We start from the raw sequence: 9228 nt of genomic DNA, 5'->3' as shown, positions 1-9228 counted from the left end.
AGAGAGAGAGAGAAAGATGAAGCCATCTAGCTACTAACTACGGACCTGAATGTCTACAAAGAACTACTCTCGTATCACCAGAGAGGCACCAATTGAGGTGGTGAACCCCATCCGAGATGGTGTCTAGATTGGATCTGGTGGTTCTGGACTCTACGGCGGCTGGATGAATATTTCGTCGACTCCCCTAGGGTTCTGGTATTTTTGGGGTATTTATAGAGCAAAGAGGTGGTCCGAGGGGCACCCGAGGTGGGCACAACCCACCAGGGCACGCCTGGGCCTCCTGGCGTGCCCTTGTGGATTGTCCCCTCCTCGGGACTCCCCCCAGGTGCAACCAGGGCCCAACATGTTCCTTCTGGTCCATAAAAAATCTCCGTAAAGTTTCGTGGCATTTTGACTCCGTCTGATATTGATTTTCTATGATGTAAAAACACAGAAAAACATGAACTAGCACTTGGCACTATATCAATAGGTTAGTACCAAAAAAGTGATATAAAATGACTACAAAATTATTATAAAACATCCAAGATTGATAATAAAACAACATGGAACAATCAAAAATTATAGATACGTTGGAGACGTATCAAGCAGCACCACCACCACCACGACACAACAGGAGCAACAGTGCCACCAGAAATTTAGCCTTCTTCGAGGGGATACGCTTTACTTTTGCTGAGTGATTTGGGTTGCGATGTGGAGGCGGTGGTTGTTGCTGTTGTTGAGGTGCAACAGGTGGTGGTAGATGCACGAGAAATTCATTGAACTTGGCCTCCATCTTGGTGTTGAACGTCTTTTCAAAGCCATCTGTCCTATTCACGGCCTCTCCAAATTTTTTTAGCACGTGTTCACCCATCATGTGTTGGAATTTATCATGTAGCTTCTTATTCGTCATGTTCTCCCAGTCCAGCTCATTGGTTTGTGATCCTAGCATGGTTAGCAATAATATAAAAACAGAAGAATATGGTCCTACTAAATACAAATAGGATGTGGTGTGGTGGAAAGGCACAAATATATCAAGTGAATCACAAATTCTTACCAGTTCTTAGCAAGCAGCAGGTGGTGATCGGCAACCGTTGTAGTCAAAACTCTCAAAGCTTGAGTAGAGCGATTGTGAGTTGATGTCAAACGCACGAAGTAGATGCATGTAGATCTTGGAGGCTCAAATATGGTAGCAAAAAGGGTCAGCAAAGGTCAATTCAAAGATGCAAAGTTGAATAAATGCTCAATGACGATACTGTACTGGTCCTAGGCTAGACGTGATTATAGAATACTAAAAAAACATGGTGTGACAGGTAATCAAGGGAGAAGCACACTCTGAATCTGTATTTTTTATTTTCCCTCTTTTTTTTCTCAACAACAAAAAATCGGAAAAGTTTCCCCAAAGTCTAAAAAGTGCCTAGCTAGAATTTTCTAGACTTAGTTTTCCTAGTTTGGACCTAAACCTCTTCTACAGGTGGCCACTATATGTGAACACCGACTTGATAACGACAGGTACTATGGCGTGACTTGGAAAACAATAACAAAGAGGTAGCTAGTCAACTTGGACTAGGATTGGTGGCGGAGACATACCAGATGGAATTCGGATTGGTGACTAATATATGTATGAGTGGTGGAACATGGACTGGTGGCGAGTATGTGTTGGACGTGGACTCGGATTTGCATGATGGCGGTAGATATGTGGTGGCTTTATGGAATTGTGATGGACATGGAGGTATATGGCAGTGAATGTAACAATTGTGTGGCAGCAACATGACAACCTGTGACAAGAAGTCAAAAACTCTTAAGGGACTAGACGCAAAGACAGAAACTAGGCATGATGATGGAACCTCAAATTCAACAAAGAAAAACTGAACACTGAAAACAAAATTGCAAAAGGCTCAGATTGGTTTGCAGATGATGATCTAACCCTATTTTTTTGGCTTTTTCATGGACTGTAGGTAGGAAGAACAGATGCAATCTAGACTAGGAAAAATTGGCAAAATCTCATTGAGCAATTTGAAAATGTGATACCACTTGATAGAGGCAAATGTTTCCCGTCTTTCAGTCAGATGATAATTATCATTTCTGGTGGACTAGACTTTGACATTCCTACTACGAATATGCGAAGTCACACCTTAGCAATTGCTAAACTAACTCCGAAAGGTTATTGACCACTCCAGAGCACAATCAACATGACTGCTAGGGTCTATTTCCTGCACGAAAATGAAAAACGGGCAAGAAAATGAGATTGCAATATGGATATTGCAAATTTAAGAGGAAATCTTTAATTGTCAAAGTATGGGGTTCTGTAACGTCTTGGCCTGGTCGTTGGACAAAAGTGAAGTACGTGAGTTCAAGCCATGGCAAACTTTAATCTAAACAAAACCCAAGTGTAAACGATGCCCTGAGGGCTGTATTTATAGGGGGAAGAGGGAATTTTTTCCACCTTTGGCAAGGTGGGGCTAAAATCCCTCCTAAGTCGTTCTCCCTACAGTACAGACTCTAAAAAAGCCTATGAAGTAGTATTTTTCAAATTACAAGGGCTTGGCGCAAAAATGAGGTGGCACAGCACATATAACAAGCTATGGACAAAATTTATAAAAGGTCATCTTCTATAGTTCGTCCATGTCCTCATATGTCATCATGGTGGCTTCAAACTGCTGAATTCTCCACTGGAAACTCCGTTCTTGTTCCCTTAGCGTGCCCCTTCATCTCCATGCTTGATCATGCTCCGATGTTCATCCCTCTTATCCATGTTAGGGCCTTCATTCCTAAACAACACAAACGTATCCAAGTTAGGCAACATCATATTCTAATAAACAATAGAATTATTATCAAGAAATGGAAGTACCTGATAATTTTGTTGGCGCGCACGAGCTCTAGTAATCAGTCCCATATGCGAAGTAGCAAGGGCTATGGGTATGACTATAATAGTGATGTCCTCATCAGCTATTTTTCTTCGAGATATAGACTGCCGATGGGAGACCAAAGATGATCAAGTGTCCACGACAATGCAATACCACCCAAGCCTTAGGGAGTATCTACAATGCTAAGCATTTCCAACATGAAGAAAAACTTACTAGTGTAGATATTCACTAAGGCTTTAGTGCTTAAAGCTTTTTGCGTACATCTTGTCTTTTGCTAGTGTAAATCTTCAGTCCAAAGCAACAAACTTACTCGCGATTCTAAAATCTCCACAACTATTGCATATTATTTCTCGGTTTTCCATTAAAAGTGATTACATATAGACGCTAATAAAATTGTGGAATCTTGTACGGAGTTGAGTCACAATTAGCAAAACCAAAAATAAAAATTGCACCAGTTGCTGAATTTACAGGACGTATTAGTAACATATGATAATTCACAAGGGAGTACAAGGAATGGTTACACAAGAGCACCTGCGCAAGCCAACATGTAGGAGATGACCGAAGCAGAAGACATGGGTTGCTCAGACAAAACACAAGCAAGCCAACTATTCAGGCAGGAAATTAGCTAACCCTGTGGCTTTCGCCTTGGCCCATTGCGAGCATAGATGAAAATTTCTATGGTTATAAAAATTCAAATAATAAAGTGTAGTACATTTAGCATGTATATATGTACTTGTCGAGAAAAAAGGCGAATCAAGTAGAACACACATGCTTTTGCATAAACCTACTTTTTCTTGGAGCTATATACATTGCCGATGGGCGATGGGAGGCTCAAAGATGCTCAACTGACATGTGGCCACAACAATGCAATACCACCAAGCCCTAGGGAGTATCTACACTGTTAAGTATTTCTGGCATGAAGAAAAAAACTTACAGGTGTAGATATGCACTAAGGCTCGACTGCTTTAAAGCTTTGCAAGTACATCTCAACCCTCGAAGCAACAGACTAGTTCATCATTGTAACATATCTAAAACTACTGTGTATTGTTTAACAATTTCTTTGTTCCAAAGGAAATACATATGCTCATATGATTGTGGAGTCTTGTACGAAATTCTCAGTTGACTAGGCGTTAACAAAATCGAATATAGAAACTGCGTCCGTTTCTAAATTCACCTGTTCGCAAAATGTTTGTTGTTTTGTAGGGCATCACCTTATTTGCCAGAAATTCACTACTGATTTACTTTAACCATTGACAACAATTTACATCGTTATAAAAATAAAACAAATAACTAGTAGCATATGAAGCTAGCAAACATATTCCTTCGTGTACCTATCGAGAAAAAAGTTGAATCAAGTAACACACACATCCTTTTACTATAGAGTGCCGACGGGAGGCCAAAGTTGATCAAGTGGCTACACAATGCAATACCACCCAAGCCTTAGGGAGTATCTACAATGTTAAGTATTTCCAACATGAAGAAAAACTTACTAGTGTAGATATTCACTAAGGCTTTAGTGCTTAAAGCTTTATGTGTACATCTTGTCTTTGCCGGTGTATATCTTCAGTTCTAAGCAACAAACTTACTCGCGATACTAAAATCTCGACAACAATTGCATATTCTTTCTCGTTTTTTATTAAAAGAAGTGATTATGTATCATTTTTTCAAAGAAAAATACATAAGCTCATAAAATTAGGGAATCTTGTACGGAATTGAGTGGCATTTAGCAAAACAGAAAGTAAAATTGCATTCTTTGCTGGATTTAGGGGACGTACTAGTCACATATGATAATTCACAGGAGGTAAAAGGAATGGTTGCACAAGAGCACGTGCGCAAGCCAGCATGTAGGTGATGACCGAAGCAGAAGACATGGGTTGCTCAACCCAAACACAAGCAAGCCAACTACTCAGGCAATAGATTAGCTAACCCTATGACTCCCGCCTTGGCCCATTGCCGAGCGTCCATAGAGGAAAATTTGTATGGTTCTAAAAATACAACTAATAAATAGTAGTACAGTTAGCGTGTATGTACTTGTCAAGAAAAAAAGGCGAATCAATTAGCACACACATCTGTTTGCATAAACCTACTTTTGTTTGGAGCTATATACGTTGCCTATGCACGATGGGAGGCTAAAAGATGATCAACTGACATGTGGCCACAACAATGCAATGCCACTAAGCCTTAGGGAGTATCTACACTATGAAGTACTTCTGGCATGAAGAAAAAAACTTACTGGTGTAGATATTCACTAAGGCACAACTCCTTTAAAGCTTTGTCTGTATATCTGAACTCTCGAAGCATCAAATTAGTTCACCATTGTAAAATCTCTAAAACCACTGTGTATTGTTTCATGATTTCTTTGATCTGAACAAATAACTCTGTATTATTCCAAAGGAATCTATACCTCTATACCTACTATTAAAGGGAATAGGTATTCTTGGTTTGGTTTAGTCCTTTGTTCGGTTTACACGCTAAGCGATTTGGGCTAGATACTTGTACGTTGATGGGCCTTTTATGGGCTTTTATAGAAACCGCGAAAAATAATTGGGTCAAAATAAATCAACATTGTAGAAATTAAACACATTTCCTCCTGTCTAGCTCTTTGATGTAACAACCAACGACCTATGCGCCTTTCACATTTACTAATCCCAGCTCGCTCTAAATATACGAGTGGCAGTCATCATGTTTAGGACGAGCTAATTAAGCGAATGAGCTAATAAAGGAAGGATCGTGGGCTTGAATAGAATATTTAAACGGATGTGGCTAATTAAAGAAAGGACTATGGGTAAACCAGTGGAATAACTAAAAGAAAGATTGTGATCTTAATAAATGTTACATGAAAGATTTGAGGTAAAAAGGTAGGGTAATTAAAAAAAAGATCTGTAAGCTTCAATGTGTTGGTGCTACTAAATTAGAAAAGGAAGGATCTGATTCCCGACTAAAACGGTTGAGGACGTCATGGTAATTAATGAAAGGATTATACTTAAATGCCACTAAAAAGGGACTATACTTAAATGAAATCAGTGGGAAATTATGTCCGACAAAGAAAATATGAACACGGCTAAATTGCGATGTATTTTTTATATTCATTTTGTAGAAAGATACTGCATTGCAGCATGACCTTTATAGTGAATCTGATATTCTGGGACATTATGCTTACACAAAATATCATTTTTTTTCCGTTGCAATGCACGGGCATATGTGCTAGTGAATACATAAGCTCATAAGGTTGTCGAGTCTTGTACGAAATTCTGAGTTGACCGGCAGTTAGCAAAATCAAAACTAGAAATCGCGTCAGTTTCTAGACTCACCTGCTTACAAACTGTTTATTTTTTTGTAAGGCATGACCTTATTTGCCATCAATTTACTGCTGATTTACTTTAACCATAGACAAGAATTTGCACCGTTATAAAAACAAAACAAATAAATAGTAGCATGCATATGAAGGTAGCAACCATATTCCTTCATGTACCTGTCGAGAAAAAAGGTGAATCAAGTAGCACACAGGTACCTTTGCATATACCTATTTTCCTTGAATCTATACACTACCGACGGGAGGCCAAAGTTGATCAAGTGGCCACACAAAGCAATACCACCCAAGCCTTAGGGAGTATCTACAGTGCTAAGCATTTCCAACATGAAGAAAAACTTACTAGTGTAGATATTCACTAAGGCTTAATTAGTGCTTAAAGCTTTCTGTGTACATCTTGTCTTTTGCCGGTGTAAATCTTCAACTCGAAGCAACAAACTTACCCGCGATTCTAAAATCTCCAAAACTCTTGCACATATAACGTTTCTTGTTTTTTTATGAAAAGAGGTGATTACGTAAGTATCATTCAAAAGAATAATACACAGAAGCTCATAAAATTGTGGAATCTTGTACGGAGTTGAGTGGGAATTAGCAAAACCAAAAATAAAAAGATTACATCGGTTGCTAAATTTACAGGGCGTTCTAGCGACGCACATCTGATAATCCAGTGTCTCGCCTGCACATCTGATAAATGAACTCGCATTGTGGTTTGCAATTTTGCATGGATATGTTACCTGATGGAGAGCGGAGGGAGAGAGGCAACGTGTGGTGTGGGGAGCCAAAGGCCACAGCCGGCTACTCTTGGTGTTGCTGCTGCCTCTGGGCGATGGGGGCACGTATATGTATGGGCGCGAGATGGCCGTACGCGGGCGCGGATCGGGCCCGGCCGTCGCCGTGGCTTAGCCAGATAATCAATCAGCAATATCTGCAAGTGCCCGGGAGACGGAGGAATCCAGCGGCGGGACGTACGCGGCAGGGAGCCCGGGAGATAGAATGCTGCCGCGTGCTGCTTACCCGACGCCCAACAACTTGGCCTCCGTGACCCCAACGGATGGATGGAGTCGAATACGAACCGCTTGGCAAGTGGCGTGCAGCTTTTAGTGCAATTGGCACCTAGCTAGAGCGCTTTGTTTGTTCGATCGATTGCCAATATGGCACCATTCATGGTTGTTGTCGCACCTTGGTTTCCCCATCTTAATTTCCAGGCAAAATTGCATTCAGGGTAGGGGATGAGGCCAATGATCTGGCCTGGTTTACGGTGCTTTAGAAACACGATACGGACGTATCGTAGTCAGGGAGAATGCATGCCGTCTCTCGCTAAAAGAACAACACCGAAAAGTCTAAGACAAATCCAGAAAAATACAAGCAATATTATGTCAAATAATTAAACCGGAAGAACTGATTCCAGTATTCCACCACCATAAGGAAACTAATCACCCGAGCAGCGCTCAATTCGCCGTTAATTTCCGTGGAAGGGATGATTGTTTTTTCATAACATGGAGACTCGCTACTGATGCTCTTGCTATGCATGCGAATATTATTCTTCTGGAACTTGTTTGAGATTTCTGGCCATGCTTTTGCCATGTGGCTGCTACGAATTCCAACAGATGGCGCTGGGACATGGACATCCTACCCACTTGCTCTATTTGGTGGTATACAATGAGTCCGGGGTCGGCTTTCATGCGATGGTATATTCTGCTCAAAAGCTAGCGCTTTGAATTCTGCACTAGGGCAATTGTGTGGTGTGGACTCTGCCGGCAGAGGAAGTTTTTTTGATCATTGAATTGTGCCCCCTCGTGGATCCGTGGTATGTGGTGGTGATGCTAGTTTTAATCTACGCTGTCCCCGGAAAAGAAAGTTTTAATCTACACTGCAATTCTGCTTGCTTTCGTGCCATTGCAGGGAACCACGAGCACGAGGATCAAGTTGGGCCGTTGGCTTGCAAAATTCCTGCATAAACTGAAGCATCGAGGATGGGGTGGTGCTCTCTTTTAGACAATTGAAAGAAAAAAGTAGCAGGCCTTGGAATCTTAGCTCTTACTCATGAAATATATTGCCCGCTTTTCTTCATCAGTTCGGACATTTGGTTGAGTTAGATGACGCATGAATTCAATATGGTATCCGAACCAAGAGGTATTGAGTTTAAGATCCTGCCAACGTAGTATTAAAATAAAAAAAATTGCGGCCTACATCGATTTCACACCTATTAAGCCTAGACATGGGGGAGGGGGGGTGTTGAAATATATTGCCCGTCTTTCTCTATTAGTTCGGACTTTTGAAAGAGTTGGATGGATCATGAATTTAATACTCACTCCAATGCTAAAATTCTCATGCGGACCCATACTTCATTCGCACGTATGCAGAATGAGCCATGAGACTAAACTATGTATGTTCGTAGTTCAGTCTAGTGGCGGAGGCACCGCCCAGCGACCCTGGGCACTTGCCCGGGCTCGCTGGCTCCTCGATGGCAGCGATCCTAGCGATAATAAATGTTAAATCTGTTCGGTAGTTGGATTTACCCAGGCAAAACAAATCTGGGCCATCGTTTCTCACATGTTCACAACCGAATAGTACAACAGTCTGCAGCCCATGCCCAAACAACTTTTGTTTCACGAGTGCAGGACGCGAGTGATTGTCCCTTCGTTTCTCATTGGCAGCCGGCGCACAGACTGGCGACAGAGGCCGGCGGCTGCCCTGGAGACAGCTAGAAGCAGTGCCGGCGGCGAGCGGACGCCAAACACCGAGGCACTCTACCTCTTTCCTCAACCCCTCCTTCCTCTCATCTCTGAATTATTGGTCTTGTCTAGCCGGCCAGGGATTGATTCATTGATAGACCTAGGGTTTAAATTTGGGGATTTTTTGTTGGGGACAAGAGGAAATTGTATTTGTGGGTGCTGGATACTGTAAAATCGCAGTATTTCTTTGAGATCCTCCACCAAACTATCCCGTACTTGCATCATAGTTCATACTTAGGTGCCATCTGCATTTCTGCACATAGATTCAGATAGGATCTACAAGTATTTTTCCTTATGATGCATTGATCTTCATAATCAGTGCATATATACAAACCATTGT

At 41.4% G+C, this 9228-nt stretch overlaps 1 long non-coding RNA gene across 1 annotated transcript; it reads right to left on the bottom strand.

The window, feature by feature from the left end:
• Positions 1-2369: 2369 nt before the first annotated feature.
• LOC125524845 (uncharacterized) lies at positions 2370-7159 on the bottom strand. The gene is made up of 2 exons (XR_007290982.2): positions 2828-7159; positions 2370-2747 (listed from the first exon to the last, which is right to left on the bottom strand). It is a non-coding gene; the product is annotated as an uncharacterized LOC125524845 (long non-coding RNA).
• Between the last annotated feature and the right edge of the window lie 2069 nt (positions 7160-9228).

The sequence above is a fragment of the Triticum urartu genome, chromosome 7A (assembly GCF_056163025.1).
Source record: "Triticum urartu cultivar PI428250 chromosome 7A, HENAU_Tu73, whole genome shotgun sequence".
In the NCBI taxonomy this organism is placed as follows: domain Eukaryota; kingdom Viridiplantae; phylum Streptophyta; class Magnoliopsida; order Poales; family Poaceae; genus Triticum; species Triticum urartu.
Note: the sequence above shows the minus strand (reverse complement) of the source record. Positions and strands in the feature narration are given on the sequence as shown.